This window comes from Momordica charantia (genome assembly GCF_013281855.1).
Source record: "Momordica charantia cultivar OHB3-1 chromosome 3 unlocalized genomic scaffold, Mcharantia_2.0 BLBB01000003.1, whole genome shotgun sequence".
Lineage (NCBI taxonomy): Eukaryota > Viridiplantae > Streptophyta > Magnoliopsida > Cucurbitales > Cucurbitaceae > Momordica > Momordica charantia.
Genome location: NW_028275161.1, coordinates 3,721,145 through 3,739,340, shown reverse-complemented (window position 1 = coordinate 3,739,340; position 18,196 = coordinate 3,721,145). Strand labels below are relative to the sequence as shown.

The window sequence follows — 18,196 nt, the reverse complement described above, 5'->3', positions numbered from 1 at the left end:
CGTTGTATCAGTCGTTGTTTCAGAAAGATAAAGTGTTATTTATATTTGAAAAATCATGCTATTTTCTTTTGAAAAAGAGTCAGTTGGAAAGAAAGAAAGTGTTGAAAAGCACTTAGCTTAAAAACCGAGAAAGAAAAAGAAAAAAAAAAAAAAAAAGAAAGACAAAAGTTGCAAAAGAGTAAAAAGAGTCTTTGTCAAGAAAATAAGAGTGGGGAAAAGACTTGTGTTAGAAAGAAAAGAGCGGTAAAAACAATGAGAGTTAAAGAAAATGTATTTATGATTCCCGAGTCCTACTGTAGACACCCATTTAGTTTTAGGTTGGGTGTTGACTTTGAAAATAGCAGTAAGGATGGTGATAAGTGACTTCGTGTTTCTCATTGTCGTCGTTTTATGACCTAGCTGTTAGTTTCAAAGTCTTTCTACGAGTAGCTGTGGTTGAAACCGATGTTAGTGTGTGGAAACCTCAGGGGCTAGTAGCCGGTCTGTTAGATGTAAAAGTCTTAGTGTAAGGAGGGAGTGTGCAGATTCCTTAGGGGTATTTGAAAACGTTTTCTGTTTGTGAAAGAGAAAAAAAGATTTTGAAAGAAAAAGTTTTTATTATTTCAAACTTGGTTTATAGTGACTAAGTTTACAAAGGCAATAGAATGGTAGGCTTTGACATCTTTTCCCTGAGACAATTTATGATTGAACATCTCGGTTGCTTTTGCTTTTCCTTGTCCATGTGTTAGAAAGTTGATTAAAGTTGCTAAGTTTTGCTTGAGGACAAGCAAAAAGTTAAGTTTGGGGGTGTGATTACGCTTGTTTACATGCGTAAAAAGAAGGTTTTAGATGCTGTTTTTACAATGTTTCAGCTTTGTTTCGGATTTTTCTCGATCGTTTGAGTTCCAATTCATGCAAAATTCATATATTATGGTTTGTGGTTGGCTTATATTGTATTTATGACATTTTAGGACCATTTGGGAGTGCAAATTAATCAAAAGAAGCAAAAAGACGGAAAAACTTACATGGGAGGCGCCAGGCGCCTGGGAAGCCTGCAGAAAAACAGGTTTTCTTCTAACTTTGCCCTTAATGAAACGCGTCTTCCAATGCGTTTTGGTGGTTCCAACCGATGCATACGTGTAGAAGAAGTGTTCCACTATCAGTTTGAGCACGATTTGGTCAGTCAAAAGAGTTGGAAATGGGTGATTCACCATCGTTTTAGGACCTACCTAACCAATTCTGCACAGCTATAAATTCCAGCAACTTCTCCACCAAATTCATCAAGCCTTGCTTCCTTCTCTTGATCATTTTTAGTGTTTCTTTGTTGCTTTCTAAGTACTTTTGAGTTGCTTTCATTAGTTACTTTTGGTTTTTAAATCTCGAGCACTTTACATTCCTTTATTGAGCTTTGTTTTGTTTCCATTTGTACTTAGTCATTTTCTACTTATTCAAATATATAAAAATCCAGCACTTTGCTTATCTTCCCTTTGCCTTTACTTTATTTTTAGTTAAGAGAGTTGTGTTTTTGGAGGAAAGAGCACGTGACACTCCCCCTTGCTTGAAAGAGAAGGGCGAAGCTCTCAATCCCGATAAAAACTCTCCGTTAGTTAACTTTTGTTTTTCACACATGCATTCCACATTCAACCATTTTACTTGCTGTATTTTCTTCAATATGTCTTTCTAAATTCCCGTCTCTAGCCCGGTTATGGATAGTTAGCCTTTTATGTCTAAAAAGGGTTGCTAAGAAGTAGTGTTTTTGCTTTCCATTCATTGTTCAACATGTTTTCCCAAAAAGTTAGGATTTAGAGAAGGCCACTGTAAGTCTTAACAAGTCAATACTGAAAAGGTTGCTTATTTGCATTGTTGAGTGGTTAAACCGAGGAGAGGCGCCTTAGACATAAGGGTTCCGCTTAAGTAGCCTAGACATAGGACCTTAACCCGAGGTTGCGACTATTTCCATCCTAAAACTAAGATATATCTCATAATAGACATATTAGGGAATGTCTTAGGACTTTGAACTTGCTTAGACATAAGTAAAGTGAGAAGCGTAGTCGTTAGTTTCTAAAGTAAAATGCATATTATCCTTAGCATGTCCTTGATTCTTTGTTGGCTAACTTGAAGTAAATCGGGCTAGGTTTTATCATTCTAAGTCCAAATCCCAAATCCAAACCATTATTTGTGACCACTTCCCATTTTACAAGAATCACTCATTCCAACATTCACTATTCTTTAAAACTTTAGAGTTTGGAAATTGTTTAGAAGTCCTTGAGGATCGATACTTGGATACTCCATCCATTTTATATTACTCTGACAGATGTGCGCTTGCATCTATATAATTGTTACCACGCTTAGCGCGTGCGTTCAGCATAAACGCCCAGTCAACTCCCACAATACTCTCTCAAAATTCTCTCAAACTCTCCCTCTCTTCTATCAAGGTGCTACCACAAGCACGATCCCGAGACCCAAGAGGATAGCGAGGAAGATCCGGTGGTGGTGTTCGAGGGGAACTTACTGAAGAATCGTTCTTCAAAGGTTTGTTTTTCCCCTGTATTTTTCTTCTGTAAAATTTGATTTTGTATCCCGAAAATCAGCAACGAAAGTCCGCTTCCGCTTCGGGATTCACATCCCTTCAATTGGTATCAGAGCCAGGTTGTAGTTCGGATTTTTTTGGGATCAAAATTGTTAAGTTTGGTGGGTTATTTCATATTTTCGAAATATGGGTTTGCGGGTTGGAAAATTTCCGGTTTTTGGCACCTAGATAGTGTTTTACTTCGTGATTTGATCAGGTAAGGGCCCGGTGTTTTGTGCATTTAGTTTCTGTATTGTTTTTGTAAGTCCAGGTCGCTCGAAAGTCATTCGTGGCGTCGGATTAGGCGAAAATTGCAGAAAACAGCAAAGAAGACGAAGCAGACTGCGCAGACAGCGCCATGGCGCTATGCAGCAGCGCCATGGCGTTGCAGGACAGCACAGAGCGCCACGGCTCTGCGCTGTAGCACCGCGGCGCTGTGTAGCGCCATGGCGCCATGCCAGGGCGCCGCGGCGCTGCTGCTGCAGCAGCGCCGTGGCGCTGTCCTTAGGCGCCGAGGCGCTGTCCCGGGTGTTTTTCGACGCGTTCCGAGGCTCCGGTTCGTGGTTCGAGGGCGGATGCAGTCGGTTTTCTTATTTTGTATTATTTCGTTTTCTTAGGTTGCCAAAAACCGTTCCAACTTTGCTATTTAACATTTTATGCATTATGAATGTGTATTTTAATTAAAATCATATTGTATATTGTATGTCATATAGTTTTAAAATCCCACCATAGGTTACATGCATATTTGATATACAAAGTACATATAACATACTTTACTCTCTCTCTCACGTTCCCCTTTAAATTCACGCTGTGAGTTCCATCCTCGGCCTCGTGTCGCCCTGGGCGCGGCCTCCCTACGGAAGGTGTTTGCATGGTTCAATATCGAGGTAAATGGAGATAGTGTTCATAGTAAGTGGGAGAAGGACGTGTGACAACACATCCTGCGGTCTCCGCCATTGGTTTGCACCGTGAGGTTTCATACATGACCTGCGTGTCGTCCTGGAGCGGCCATCCCTACGGAGGGTTCATTGTATGAGAATCAAAATCAAGGCAAACTCCAGAAATGGATAGGAGTCTCTTAGGTTTTGCTCAATATTTTCCTTCCCTACGGCAGGATTATTGGGGTGGACCTCTGAGGTCCGAAAATGTTGGGTCACACTTACGAGGATTTGTTAAGTTAGTTAGCAATTTCCTGACCAAATAAACGATGACTAAAATTTATAGGAATAAGAGTTATTCTGGTGTAAAATTTAGTTGAGAATGTCTCAATTCAGTGAAGAAGTACCTGTCCGCCCTACGGTGGCTGTTGCTCTAAATCACTAAAGCGTCGTTGCAAAACCATTTTGTTAGGGTGCTTAATTACTTTTGCTAAATTTTGATTAGGTTTAAAAGGCTAATGCATGAAACTAATATAGATTTGTTTTTACTTTCAGCATGGCTACTTCTATTATTGCACTCTTAGCCGCGCAAAGACTTAATGGCGAAAATTACAAACAATGGAAGTCAAACCTAAACACTATTCTCGTGATAGATGATCTTAGGTTCGTCTTGCAAGAGGATTGTCCTCAAGCTCCTGCGCCTAACGCCACTGTGGCGGTGCGCAACGCCTATGACAGGTGGATCAAGGCCAATGACAAGGCCAAGGTCTACATCTTGGCGAGCATATCTGATGTGCTTGCCAAGTAGCACGAGGACAGGGTCACCGCTAAGGAGATCATGGACTCGCTGCAGAGCATGTTTGGACAACCGTCCTCACGGGCTCGACATGAAGCCCTTAAGTTCATTTACAACTCCTGCATGAAGGAGAGCTCCTCAGTGCGAGAACATGTTCTCAACCTGATGGTCCACTTCAACGTGGTTGAGTCGAACGGGGCCGTCATAGACTAGTAGAGTCAGGTCAGCTTTATTCTGGAATCCCTTCCGAAGAGTTTCCTTCCATTCCACAGCAATGCGGTTATGAATAAGCTGGAGTACACTCTTACCACGCTCCTAAACGAGCTTCAGACCTACCAGTCTCTTATGAAATGTAAGGGACAAGAAGGGGAGGCAAATGTTGCCACCTCAAAGAGGTTCAACAGAGGATCGTCCTCTGGAACCAGGTCTGCGCCCTCTTCTTCTGGAAGTAAGACTTTTAAAAAGAAGAGGGCTGCTGGTAAGGGGTCTAAACCTGACTCAGCTGTTGCTGCCCAGAAAGGCAAGGTCAAGGTTGCAGAGAAAGGAAAGTGTTTCCACTGAAATATGGACAGGCATTGGAAGCGCAACTTCCCAAAATACTTGACCGAGAAGAAGAAAGCCAACGAAGGTAAATATGATTTACTTGTATTGGAAACATGTTTAATGAAGAATGATGACTCCGCCTGGATACTGGATTCAGGAGCGACTAATCACGTTTGTTCTTCATTTCAGGGAATTAGTTCCTGGAGGCAGCTTGACGCCGGAGAGATGACTCTCAAGGTCGGAACGGGAGAGGTTGTCTCAGCTGTGGCGGTAGGGGAGCTCAAGTTGTTTACAAACAAGAATATGTATATATTATTAGATAATGTGTACGTTGTTCCTAAAATAAAAAGGAACTTAATTTCAATTTCTTGTTTGTTAGAACATATGTATTCAATTTCTTTTCATATGAATGAAGTGTTCATTTCGAGAAAAGGTGTTAATATTTGTTCTGCTTTGCTTGAAAACAACTTGTATGTGTTAAGACCAACCATAACTAAAGCAGTTTTTAATACCGAGTTGTTTAAAAATGCTAGAACTCAAAATAAAAGGCAAAACGTTTCTCAAAAGGAAGATACCTATCTTTGGCACTTAAGATTAGGTCACATTAATCCCAATAGGATTGGGAAGTTGATTAAGAATGACATTCTAAGTGAGTTAAAAGACGATTCTTTACCACCATGTGAGTCTTGTCTTGAAGGCAAAATGACTAAAAGACCTTCTACTGGAAAAGGTTATAGAGCCAAAGAGCCCTTAGAACTTATACATTCAGACCTTTGTGGTCCGATGAATGTTAGAGCTCGAAGAGGGTATGAATACTTCATCTCTTTTATCGATGATTATTCAAGGTATGGTTATTTATACCTAATGCAACATAAGTCTGAAGCCCTTGAAAAGTTCAAGGAGTTCAAGACTGAAGTTGAAAATCAATTAGGTAAAACCATTAAAACACTTCGATCAGATCGGGGTGGAGAGTATATGGACTTGAGATTCCAGGACTATATGATAGAACATAGAATCTCGTCCCAACTCTCAGCCCCTGGTACACCTCAACAAAACGGTGTATCAGAAAGGAGAAACAGAACCCTGTTGGACATGGTTCGATCAATGATGAGCTATGCTCAGTTGCTTAACTCGTTTTGGGGTTATGTAGTGGAGACTGCAGTTTATATTTTGAACGTAGTTCCATCAAAGAGTGTTTCTGAAACACTCTTTGAGCTGTGGAAGGGTCGTAAACCTAGTTTACGTCACTTTCGCATTTGGGGATGCCCGGCACATGTGCTCATGACTAACCCAAAGAAACTGAAACCTCATTCAAAAGTATGCCTATTCGTAGGTTACCCTAAAGAGACGAGAGGTGGTCTCTTCTCGATCATAAAGAAAACAGAGTGTTTGTATCGACAAATGCTACTTTCTTAGAAGAAGGCCATGTTCGAGATCATCAATCACGGAGTAAGGTAGTAATTAATGAGATTTCCGAAGAGGCTACAAACACGTCAACAAGAGTTGTTGATCAAACTGACACTACAACAAGAGTTGTTGATGAAGCTAGCACATCGCGTCAGTCGCATCCACCTCAAGTGTTGAAGGTGCCTCGACGTAGTGGGAGGATTGTGTCACAACTTGACCGCTACGTGGGCTTAACTGAAACTCAAGTTGTCATACCTGATGACGGCGTCGAGGATCCATTGACCTATAAGAAGGCAATGGAAGATACTGACAAGGACAAATGGGTCAAAGCAATGGAGCTGGAAATGAAGTCGATGTACTTCAATTCCGTTTGGGAACTTGTAGATCAACCTGACGGGGTAAAATCAATAGGGTGCAAATGGATCTACAAGCGAAAACGAGACGTCGAAGGAAAGGTACATACCTATAAGGCAAGACTTGTGGCAAAAGGCTACACACAAAAGGAAGGGGTGGACTATGAAGAAACCTTCTCCCCTGTAGCTATGCTTAAGTCTATTAGAATACTTTTGTCCATTGCCACATATTATGACTATGAGATATGGCAAATGGACGTCAAGACTGCTTTTCTGAATGGCAATCTTGAAGAAAGTATTTATATGTCTCAACCCGAAGGGTTCATAGAACAAGGTCAAGAGCAAAAGGTTTGCAAGCTTAAACGGTCCATATATGAACTCAAACAAGCATCTCGATCTTGGAACATAAGGTTCGATACTGCGATCAAATCTTATGATTTTGACCAAAACGTTGATGAGCCTTGTGTATACAAGAAGATCGTCAACAACACCGTAGCCTTCTTAGTGTTGTACGTGGATGATATCCTACTCATTAGGAATGATGTAGAATACCTCACTGACATAAAGAAGTGGCTAGCGACTGAGTTCCAAATGAAAGATTTGGGAGAAGCTCAGTATGTTCTTGGCATCCAAATCCTAAGGGATCGTAAGAACAGAACGTTAACCCTGTCTCAAACAACTTATATCGACAAGATGCTTGTTCGATATTCGATGTAGAATTCCAAGAAAGGTTTGTTACCCTTCAGGCATGGAATTCATCTGTCTAAGGAACAATGTCCTAAGACACCTCAAGAAGTTGAGGATATGAGACGTATACCCTATGCTTCAGCAGTGGGCAGCCTGATGTACGCTATGCTGTGCACTAGGCCTGACATTTGCTATGCGGTTGGGATAGTCAGTAGGTACCAATCCAACCCAGGATATGATCACTAGACTGCTGTTAAGGGAATCCTCAAGTATCTTAGGAGAACGAGGGACTACAAGCTCGTGTATGACGCTAAGGATTTGATCCTAATAGGATACACTGACTCTGACTTCCAAACAGACAAGGATTCAAGGAAATCCACGTCGGGGTCAGTATTCACTCTTAACGGAGGAGCGGTAGTTTGGCGAAGCATCAAACAAGGATGCATCGCAGACTCTACGATGGAGGCTGAGTATGTTGCAGCTTGTGAAGCAGCAAAAGAGGCGGTTTGGCTTAGAAAGTTCTTGACAGATTTGGACGTCGTTCCAAACATGAACTTGCCCATCACACTTTATTGTGATAACAGTGGTGCTGTGGCAAATTCTAAAGAACCTCGAAGCCATAAGAGAGGCAAACACATCGAAAGGAAGTACCACCGTATACGGGAGATAGTGCAGCGAGAAGATGTGATTGTCACGAAGATCGCTACAGAGCACAATATTGTTGATCCTTTTACAAAGGCACTCACGGCTAAAGTGTTTGAAGGCCATTTAGAAAGTCTAGGTTTACGAGCTTTTTACAGTTAGTCTAGGGCAAGTGGGAGAAATGTAATTGGGTATAGTGTATTCCCTAGTTTATCGTATTTTCCCTTTGCTTTATGATAATGTACACCCCACTCGAGTTTAGTTCAAGTGGGAGTTTGTTGGGTGTGTTGCCCTAAACTCGTAGTTTGTATTTTGTAAAAACATATATCTATTTAATAAAGTTTTGTTCAATAAATTTGTTGCTGAATCATAGCTTTGCATTTTCCAAAATCCAATAAACTAAACATCCAAGGTTATTTTTGATATAATCGGGACAATATATATACTGGGTATATAGTTGATATACGGGGTATATATTTGATATACCCCTGATATATGAATGGATAATGTCCCGTCAATAACCTAAAGGGTCTATAGTATATGGATAAGGCTGGGTACCTTATCCTGACAACACTATGGATACGGCCCACTCTGTAAAGGTTACAGACGACTCGATCCAGGTCGTTCGTGTGGAAACATGCGAGTGGGGGTATCCTATACAATGAGTTTGTATAAGACCAGACCGCGAAATAGGCAATCTTTAGGTGTAACACCGTTAACTAATAGATTGCCATTTCTTAGGATGACCAGGCAACTCATTCTCAATCTTGAGTGAGTTATGGACTCCTGCCCGTGAGGGCTCGTTCTTTGATCTGTATGGGTGAGAGTGGCCCGAGTCGCCGACTCAATATTCCTACCATTTTGGGGACGAGACCGAGTGTGGAGTTGGGAACATAACTTCACAAGATGGAATTCACTCCTCCCCGACTTTAGGGGAGTAGATGAGTGTTCTCTTAAATGCTGACTCCGGGACTTGAACAAAGGGCCCACCCTCTCATTGGCCGAGAGGGACTTCCGGTTATTGGTTGGACCATAACCGGGTTGTTCATTAGAGGAGCAGTGGTGTTTAAGGAGTAAAATGTAACTCAGGGGTAAAACGGTAATTTGACCCAACTTGAGTTACGAACACTCGTGAAGGATTGACTCGTCATTAATGGTCGTATATCCATGGACACGAAAACATTCTACAGTGAGAAGAGTGCAACTGCGGGTCTCTAGTGGAATGACCCGTAGTTAACGAATCTAGATTAACTCGGTCAATGAGTTTGACCGATTAATCTTGCATCGTTGGAGCTTCGGATCTGTAGGTCCATTAGGTCCCCTTGCTAGCTCATAACAGGTAAAACGAGGATCAAGTTTTTGGAAGAATTTGAATTGTTCAAATTACTTAAGGGATTATATGTATATTGATACATTATAATATATAGTTAATTATAAATTAAAACTATATATTATGAGAAAAATTATTTGAATGAGATTCAAATAAAATTAATATAATAAGATTCATATTAAAACTATAGGTTAAAAATAATGTGCATAAGATGTACATTAGAACTATAGGTTATACGAGAGAAATGTTTTAGAATATGATTCTAATTTTATAAATAATTAAGTGTTAATTATTTATGTATATATATATTTATTAATTATTAATTGGATTAATAATTAATTATATTAATTAATTTGATTAATTAATTTTATATTAATTATTATATATATTTTTTAATTATTATTATATATATTATATATATATTAATATTAATATTAATAATATTATTTTTAATATTAACTCCCCTGCAAAATTGCAGGGGAGTGGGAGGAGTTGTGACGTGGGGAGTTACCCCACGTCACCCTTCTTCTTCCTCTCCATGTGTTGGAGAAGCAGAAGAGGAAGTGAGATACAGAACAGAGAAGGAAACTCCCACAATACTCTCTCAAAATTCTCTCAAACTCTCTCCCTCTTCTGTCAAGGTGCTACCACAAGCACGATCCCGAGACCCAAGAGGATAGCGAGGAAGATCCGGTGGTGGTGTTCGAGGGGAACTTACTGAAGAATCGTTCTTCAAAGGTTTGTTTTTCCCCTGTATTTTTCTTCTGTAAAATTTGATTTTGTATCCCGAAAATCAGCAACGAAAGTCCACTTCCGCTCCGGGATTCACATCCCTTCAGGCTCGACCACAAGAGAAGAAGGAAGCTCACGTGTACCTATTTCTTCTGAACGACTTTCAGTTTTCCGAAGACTAAGCTTTACACTAGCGAAAAATAAGAACAAATGTTCTGCATCGGTTTTCGAATGCTTGGGACATGAAGGGACAGGAGAAGCTTAAAAAAAAGGCAATTTAATGAGACGAAAGGTGACAGAGAAATCTGTAGTAGTGTTCCCTCCAGAATGAGAAGAAGGACTCGTATTTTTGTAAGTACGAAGGGCTCCTTGAAGGTGAAGCCGCATACAATCATCCTAACGAAACCGTTGGATGAGAGTGAAGAATACGTGGAAGATAAGGCCGAATGTTGTCATGTTACTGTTGAAGAGGCCTCAGACACTGAAACATCTGAAGAAAATGTCGAAGAAGCCCCATCATCATTAGAAGATGGCAATCAGCCAACAGTTGACGAACTTAAGGAAGTAAATCTTGGCACGATAGAAGATCCGCGTCCAACCTTCATAAGTGCGTCACTTACTTGTGATGAAGAAAGTAAATATATGAACCTACTCATTACATACAGAGATATTTTTGCTTGGTCATACAAAGAAATGCCAGGACTTGATCCAAAAGTGGCAGTCCATCACCTTACAATTAAACAAGGATATCGGCCAGTGAAACAAGCACAACGTCGATTTCGGCCAGAACTTATATCTCAAATCGAAGTTGAGGTCAATAAATTGATAGAGGCGGGTTTCATCCGTGAAGTGAAATATCCAACATGGATAGCAAACATTGTTCCAGTTAGAAAGAAGAACGACCAACTTTGTGTGTGCGTTGATTTTCGTGACTTAAACAATGCATGTCCCAAGGATGATTTTCCATTACCAATCACTGAAATCATGGTTGATGCTACTACAGGACATGAATCCTTATCTTTCATGGATGGATCATCAGGATACAATCAAATTCGGATGACACTCAAAGACGAAGAAATGACAGCATTTCGAACTCCGAAAAGGATATATTGTTATAAGCTAATGCCCTTCGGACTAAAAAATGCAGGTGCCACTTATCAGCGTGCCATGCAAAAGTTCTTTGATGACATGCTACATAAACATGTTGAATGTTACGTTGACGATCTCGTGGTTAAGTCCAAAAAGCGACAAGATCATCTGGGGGATCTAAAAGTAGTCTTTGATCGCTTGAGAAAGTATCAATTAAAGATGAATCCTCTCAAGTGTGCATTCGGAGTTACCTCGGGAAAGTTCCTTGGTTTCATTGTAAGACATCGGGGAATCGAAATCGATCAGTCAAAGATTGACGCTATTCAAAAAATACCAAGACCTAGGAACTTATATGAGCTGAGAAGCCTTCAGGGTCGTCTGGCCTATATCAGGAGATTCATCTTCAACCTAGCTGGCCGATGCCAACCTTTCCAGAGATTGATGAGGAAGGATACAAGTTTTGAGTGGGATCAAGCATGTGAAAATGCTTTTGAAAGCATAAAAAAATACTTGCTTAATCCACCCGTCTTAGGTGCACCAATAGCAGGAAAGTCGTTGATATTATATATCACGGTGCAAGAAAGATCGCTCGGAGCGTTGTTGACGCAAGAAAGAGAAAAAGGGAAAGAACGAGCCCTTTATTACTTGAGTAGAACCTTAATCGGAGCTGAGTTAAACTACTCTCCAATTGAGAAGATGTGTCTTTCTCTCTTCTTCGCTGTCGATAAATTAAGGCACTATATACAAGCCTTTACGGTGCATCTAATTGCTAAGGCTGATCCAATGAAATATATCTTGTCGAGGCCCATCATTTCGGGACGTCTGGCAAAATGGGCTATTTTACTCCAACAGTACGATATTGTTTACGTACCGCAAAAGGCAATGAAAGGGCAACCATTGGCAGACTTCCTAGCGAATCATCCAGTCCCATCAGATTGGAAATTGTGCGAGGACTTGCCTGATGAAGAAGTATTCTATGTTGAAGTAAAGGAACCTTGGACCATGTACTTTGATGGAGCAACACGAAGAAATGGAGAGGGGACAGGTGTTGTCTTTGTCTCACCTGAGAAACATATGTTACCCTATAGCTTCACACTGGGTGAATTGTGTTTAAACAACGCTGTTGAATATCAAGCGCTCATCATAGGACTTCAAATTGCTATAGAAATCGGAATAACATACATTGAGATCGACGGCGATTCGAAGTTGATAATCAACCAACTTCTGCTGGAGTATGATGTGAAGCACGAAGACCTTAAGCCTTACTTCGTTTATGCGAGACGACTACTGGAGAGGTTTGATGGTGTAACACTAGAGCATGTTCCTCGTTCGGAGAACAAAAAGGCAGATGCCCTAGCAAATTTGGCTACTGCTCTTAAGGTTTCAGAAGATGAGACGTTGCACATTTCACTCTGCCAGAAATGGGTCACCCCACCAATCGAAAGTGAGCATCAAGAAGCAAATGCTATATCAGTTTACATTATTGAAGAAGAAGATTGGCGACAGTCCATTCTAGATTATCTTCAACATGGAAAGCTTCCAGTGGATTTCCGACATAAGACTGAAATACGTAGAAGAGCTGCTCGATTTATCTACTACAAAGATACTCTTTACCGTCGTTCATTTGAAGGCATTTTCCTTCGATGTTTAGGAAAGGAAGAATCAGCTAAGGCATTAGAAGAAGCACACTCGGGAGTTTGTGATGCTTACCAATCTGGACCAAAGCTCAATTTCCGATTAAAGAGAATGGGTTATTATTGGCCCACAATGGTTCAAGATTCTATGGAATATGCGAAGAAGTGTGAAGCTTGTCAGATTCACGCTAATTTCCTACATCAGCCACCAGAGCCTCTACACCCCACTGTAGCTTCGTGGCCATTCGAATCTTGGGGACTTGACCTTGTCGGTCCTATAACACCCAAATCTTCAGCTGGACATTCTTACATACTCGCAGCGACTGATTATTTTTCAAGGTGGGCTGAAGCGATTGCACTAAAAGAGGCAAAGAAAGAGAACATTGTAAATTTCGTCCGAACTCATATAATTTTTCAGTACGGAAAACCTCAACGAATTGTCACTGACAATGGTAGACAATTCTCCAATAGTCTGATGGACAAATTATGTGAAAAGTTTAATTTCAAGCAATATAAATCGTACATGTATAATGCTGCAGCGAATGGGTTGGCAGAAGCATTCAACAAGACATTATGCAACTTATTGAAGAAGGTGGTCTCCAAGACAAAAAGAGGTTGGCAAAAGAAGATCGGTGAAGTGTTATGGGCTTATCGAACTACTGATCGTACTACTACAGGAGCTACGCCTTACTCTTTAGTTTACGGCGTATAAGATATCCTTCCATTGGAGCGAGAAATTCCATCACCAAGAATGACAGTGCTAGAAGGTTTAACCACTGAAGATAATGCAAAATTACGCCTTCAAGAGTTAGAAGCACTTGACGAAAAAAGACTTGATGCGCAGCAAACATTAGAATGCTATCAGGCTCGAATAACCAAAGCCTTCAATAAAAATGTTCGACCTCGGTAAGTAGCCGTCCACGAATGCCTGGAGAGATGTTAAGTTACCTGTTCGAGTGTTGGAGATCCAGCCGAATATTTTATGTACTTCGTTTTTTAGATCAGCAACATTCTCAAAGGGGGTACGAACAATCTTCTCTTGTATGTCTTCCCACATAGCCATAGCTGCTTGCTGGGCGAAATTAGAGATTACATTTTCAGCAGAGTAATGAGAGATCTCAGGGTTTGCAACTGGTGCTTTATTCTGAGCTAGTTGAGGAGTATTGACCATAATAGGAAGAGATGGGGAAGTTATCTTCTCAACTATAGAGGTATTGGAACTTTCAATAAGTTTTATGGAAGATTCAAAACCATCTGGACTCATCATCGACTCTCCACTATGCTTTTCGTCCACTTTTTCGATGAAATCCTCCAGAGGTAGCTATAAAAAGAAATGAGGTAAATTAGAAGACGTGACAATAAAGGAAAAGCAAAAAGAGTAAGAACTAAAGGAAAAGGAACCACTCACCAATGCTTCGACGTTGTCAGGAATCTGAGAGGTGCTGGAAATGCCATCAAAAAATTGATCGTCAATGTGGGAATATTTCTTGGATCTCTTGGTTCGCTTCCAATGACGGTCGCCATTACTGTCCTGGCTCTCTTCAGTATGTTCGCTAACATCCGGTGTTGGAGCAGAGACTTTATCCTCAATTAGTCGAATGTCTTTTCCTCTTTTATTACCTCCTTTATGTTTTGGAGATTCAGGTTGTGGTGAAGGAGGAAGAGCACTATTCACCAACTTTGATACACCTTTCTCGAGGTAATCCCCATGTTTGCTAGACCACCAGCTTTTGTATTAAGCAGTGACATGTTCACGTAGATTTAATGTACGAGCCGGAAGGAACACTTTTGACGATGTATTAGTTCGAGTGCAAACTCTCCAATGATATAGGACGTTGTCCAAAGTAACTAAAGGGGCCATTTCTTTCGAAAAAAAAGGTATGTCCTGATAGAAGCCAAACTGGCGACCAAATCGGTGAGGGTTGTATGATTCAATAACCATTGAGTCCCCGCATCGTGATGATAGGTGACAAGTTCTAAGGCTTGAGAAATAGGAACATTGTGCGAATGACAAATTGCCATCATCCACTAAAAGTTCATTCTGATTCCTGGATTGAACGTTTACATGTCATGCTATGGACTTACCTTCATGAAACAACTCACGAGCTACCACATTTTTAAAGTATATAGAGCCACCTTCACCTGAAAACTCAACCATCCTGGGGCCTGGGACCTCCCCAAGTGTTTTGTAATGTGTGTTGAAGTAGTAGGCCAACCAACCATGAATATAATGCATGGGAATGCAAGCTTCCAAACCAACAACTGGCTCAGAGGCCTTAAAGATCTGACCTAATCCGTGATATATATTAGCCAAGACCGGGATGGCAAGGCTGAAAGTGTTTCCCTCGGCCATTAAGCTAGCGATCTTAAAAACTCCTGGACAAAGGAAGTTGAGGTTCTTGTAAGGAAACACGAAGCAACATAACCAACAGGATATGAAGGCAGCTAGATATGTTTTTTCTTTCCACTCATCGTCTATATTATGTTCCTGGAACAAGCATTTCTCCTTACTTGATCAATCACGAGCTTTGAAAAAAACACCTGTAGGATTATGGGTTGAACGAGGACGAGTTGTCTTCTTTGGCTTTCGAGGAGGAGGCTTAATATACTTGAGTTCACCCTTGAACCAGAAGGAAATCCAAGAACTGGTGGCAACATGAGAGTGACCATTTCTTTTAGAGGCCAAACCGTAGTACACTTTAAAAAGGTACTCACAGCTTTTTGGGAGATATCTACCTTGCCTACCCGATTCGGTTAGTTCTTTATGGCTAGGAATGACTTCTTCATAGAATTTTCCTATAATAGGAAGACCTCCAAATCTCCACAAATCCCATAGAGAGATAGATAGTTCACCGGCAGAAGTATGTAAAGTATTGGTTGAGGGACACCAAGCCTCGCAAAAGGCTCGAACGACGTCGTTGTTACGATCATATGTATATAGGGAAGCCACTATTGCATCAAATATGTGAGCTTCGCGAAGGGTCTTTTCGCTACGAGCAACCACGGCCTCTAGCCATTCCCAATAGTAAGTAATATAATAAAACTCACCAGGAAACTTCAATGCAGGCCCCCACTGCGCTTTATTATTCATTATGCGACGTCCAAATGTTAAGCCTAGCTCATGATCCGGAACCTCGTTATGAATTGGAGATTGCAAAATCCATATTTTAGTTGACAAATCATCATTCAAATGCTTCTCCACAGACCATTCAGAAAGAAAAGCGGGATCATCTAGTTGAGGCCACGGCCCTGAAAGGCGACCTGACTTTGGTTCTTCCACTGGGAAGAGAATCTCACTTTTTATGGATCGATCTTTATGTGCCAAGATAACAAGATGTTTTTTATCAGAGATAAAATGTCCCGTGAAATACACCATGGTTCTGCAAAACACAAATAATAAAGAGAAATGAATAATTAAAACAAAACGAGTTAAAGAGGGAATATAAGGAAAAAAAATGATTTATTGCAATGACAAGAAATAATATGTAAACTTTTCGATATCCCTATGTAGGCATCACCCCCGAAAGGAGGGTAGCCGTGAGGGATACTTCACCAAATTAGGTGGCCTTGTCTCGCGAGGATGTGTGAGCTGGACGATATCCCTATGTAGCCGTCATCCCCGAAAATATGGTAGCCATGAGGGATACTTCACCAAGTTCAGTGGTCTTGTCTCACGAGGATGTATGAACCGGACGATATCCCTATGTAGGCATCATCCCCAAAAGGATGGTAGTCGTGAGGAATACTTCACCAAGTTCGATGATCTTGTCTCACGAGGATGTGTGAGCCAGACGATATCCCTATGTGGGCGTCATCCCCGAAAGGATGGTAACCGTGAGGGATACTTCACCAAGTTCGGTGGTCTTGTCTCACGAGGATGTGTGAGTCGGACGATATCCCTATGTAGGCGTCACCCCCGAAAGGAGGGTAGCCGTGAGGGATACTTCACCAAGTTCAGTGGTCTTGTCTCACGAGGATGTATGAACCGAACGATATCCCTATGTAGGCCTCATCCCCGAAAGGATGGTAGCCGTGAGGGATACTTCACCAAGTTCGTTGGTCTTGTCTCACGAGGATGTGTCAGCCGGACGATATCCCTATGTAGGCGTCACCCCCGAAAGGAGGGTAGCCGTGAGGGATACTTCACCAAGTTCGGTGGTCTTGTCTCAGGATGTATGAACCGGACGATATCCCTATGTAGGCGTCATCCCCGAAAGGATGGTAGCCGTGAGGGATACTTCACCAAATTCGGTGGCCTTGTCTCGCGAGGATATGTGAGCCGGACAATATCCCTATGTAGGCGTCACCCGAATGAATGGTAACCGTGAGGGATACTTCACCAAATTAGGTGGTCTTGTCAATCCTTAGAGTATCTTTGCTGCAAGAGAGAGGAAAAAAATTCAAACAAAAAGGAGCAAAGAAAAATCAAGACGACGACAAACCTTGATAATTAGGTGAAGCGTGAAAGTTTGGTATCCCAATTCCAATAGAAGAAGCGACAAGATAAAGTTAGCTCCTAAAAAAAAGAACGCACTATTAAAAAAAATGTTGGGAGAAATACTTTTAAATTGAAAAGAAAGAGAAAAAAAATATTTTCTAAAATTTGAATAAAAGAGAAGTGAAAAAAAAAAGAGAAAAAAATGGATACATGAAACTTTGAAACATAAAAAAGAGTTTTTACAACATAAAAAAAAGTTTTTAAAAGAAAAAAAAATACTTAAAAAAAAAAAAAAGTTAAAACCCTCCCTGCCATGCGGCAGGGAGGTATTTTTTTAAAAAAATTTTACTTAAAAAAAAAGTTAAAGCGGTAGGGAGGTATTTCTTTTTTTAAATAAATTAAAAATTAGTTTTTTTTTTTAAAAAAAAAGAACTCCCTCCTGTGCAGAGTGTTTTTTTTTTTAAGTTTTTGAAAAACCTCCCATGGAAAAAGTGAAAAAATTTTTGGCAAGTGTTTAAGGATTGAAAAAAACTCGCAGAAGTAGTAAGGATAAATTTCTTACTCTTTGTAGATGGAATTAAGATGGACAAATAGATGAGGGTAACCTTGATGATAATTCAAAGCTGCATAAAGACGGGAAGAATGTGAATTTTAGAAGCCAGTAATTTAAGAGAAAAAAAGGAAGGAATTTGAAGCCAACCTTTTCTGGACTTCTGTTGTGCTCCTACAAATGAGCCTGAAGCTCAATTTATAGGCAAAGACTTGGGTTCAAATCAGAACAATAATCCAAATCCCAATTCGAATAGGATTCTTTTTCAAATTATGGTTGAGAATCTGATTTGATTCTTAAATTATATTTGATCCAAATCAAATCCCAGCTCAAATATGATTTTCTTTTTCAAATTATGGTTGGGAATCTGATTTGATTCTTAAATTATATTTGACCCAAATCAAATCCCAGCTCAAATATGATTTTCTTTTTCAAATTATGGTTGGAATTTGATTGGATTCTTAAATTTGTCTCAAATCAAATCGAAATCTCATGGGATTTTAACTCAAATCAGTCCAAATATGATTCTTCATTCAAATTCTAAATTTGATTGGATATTAAATTTAAAT

General features: G+C 40.4%; 1 long non-coding RNA gene and 1 pseudogene across 1 annotated transcript; one reads left to right on the top strand and one right to left on the bottom strand.

Annotated features, from left to right (window-relative positions):
- The first annotated feature begins 202 nt into the window (after positions 1-202).
- On the top strand, positions 203-5,506 carry LOC148212179 (uncharacterized). The gene is made up of 4 exons (XR_015789788.1): positions 203-1,045; positions 2,294-2,511; positions 2,820-4,850; positions 4,955-5,506. It is a non-coding gene; the product is annotated as an uncharacterized LOC148212179 (long non-coding RNA).
- An 8,448-nt stretch (positions 5,507-13,954) lies between these two features.
- Positions 13,955-16,536, bottom strand: LOC148212178 (uncharacterized; annotated as a pseudogene).
- Positions 16,537-18,196: the final 1,660 nt, after the last annotated feature.